At 40.1% G+C, this 1,208-nt stretch overlaps 1 non-coding gene across 1 annotated transcript; it reads right to left on the bottom strand.

Annotated features, from left to right (window-relative positions):
• Positions 1-829: 829 nt before the first annotated feature.
• On the bottom strand, positions 830-902 carry TRNAG-CCC (transfer RNA glycine (anticodon CCC)). The gene has a single exon. It is a non-coding gene; the product is annotated as a tRNA-Gly (tRNA).
• Between the last annotated feature and the right edge of the window lie 306 nt (positions 903-1,208).

The raw sequence follows: 1,208 nt of genomic DNA, 5'->3' as shown, positions 1-1,208 counted from the left end.
TTTCATTCTTTTTAATAACTGTGAGAAATGTGGCAGGAAAGATAAGTGACTTTTATACAGTTCTATTATGGCCAGGTAAATATTATATACTTTTTATAGCACTAATAATTACACAGAACCCAGTCAATCTTTCAGCAATTGAAATGTTTAAGACTTTATTCTTCTGTAGGCTTGTGTTGAGTTCCCCATTTCCATTTAAGGCCTTTTAAAACATTTAGGCAAATAAATAAGTTATCTAAACAGTTTTTAAAAGAGCAATCTGTCGGGGCTTCCCTAGTGGCTCAGGGATAAAGAATCCACTTGCCCATGCAGGAAACACGGGTTCGATCCTTGATTCGGGAGGATCCCACATGCCACAGAGCAACTAAGCCAGTGCGCCACAACTGCTGAAGCCTGTGAGCCCTGAAGCCTGTGCTCCACAACAAAAGAAACCGCACTGCAATGAAGAGTAGCCCCTGCTCGCCACTACTAGAGCAAAAGCCTGCCCTGCGCAGCACTGAAGATCCAACACAGCCAAAAATAAAAAATATAAACATATACATGTATATACATATGTGTGCACGCATGCTAAGTCGCTTCAGCCGTATCTGACTCTTTGTGACCTTACTGACTGTAGCGCGCCAGGCTCCTCTGTCCATCAGGATTCTCCAGCCAAGAATACTGGAGTGGATTGCCATTCCCTCCTCCAGGAGATATTCCCGACCCAAGGATCAAACCAGTGTCTCTTATGACTCCTACATTTTTTAAAATTTTATTTATTTATTTATACAACTGTGTTGAGTCATAGCTGTGGCAAGAGGGATCTTTAATTGCAGCATGTAGGATCTAGTTCCCTGACCAGGGAATGAACCCAGGCCCTCTGCATTGGGAAAACAGAGTCCTAACCACTGGACCACCAGGGAAGTCCCCTGCATTTTTTTTTTTGGCACCATATCACACAACTTGTGGGATATTAGCTCCCTGACCAGCGATAGAACCCAGGCTGCCAACGAAAGTTTCCAAGTACTGCAACTAAGAACAGACAAAGCCAAAAATAAAATTAATTAATTAATTAATTTTAAAAAATGAAACTTTCTATAGGATATAATATACATACATAATATATATTTGCACAGATATCCTATTTTTTGCCTCTATGGAGGAAACTATACATGTGAAACTATATAAGCATGTGAAAGTATATATAGTGTATATACTGCCTGTATATG

Source organism: Bos mutus, chromosome 17 (assembly GCF_027580195.1).
Source record: "Bos mutus isolate GX-2022 chromosome 17, NWIPB_WYAK_1.1, whole genome shotgun sequence".
In the NCBI taxonomy this organism is placed as follows: Eukaryota; Metazoa; Chordata; class Mammalia; order Artiodactyla; family Bovidae; genus Bos; species Bos mutus.
The sequence above is the reverse complement of the archived record's forward strand: the minus strand, read 5'-3'. Positions and strand labels throughout refer to the sequence as shown.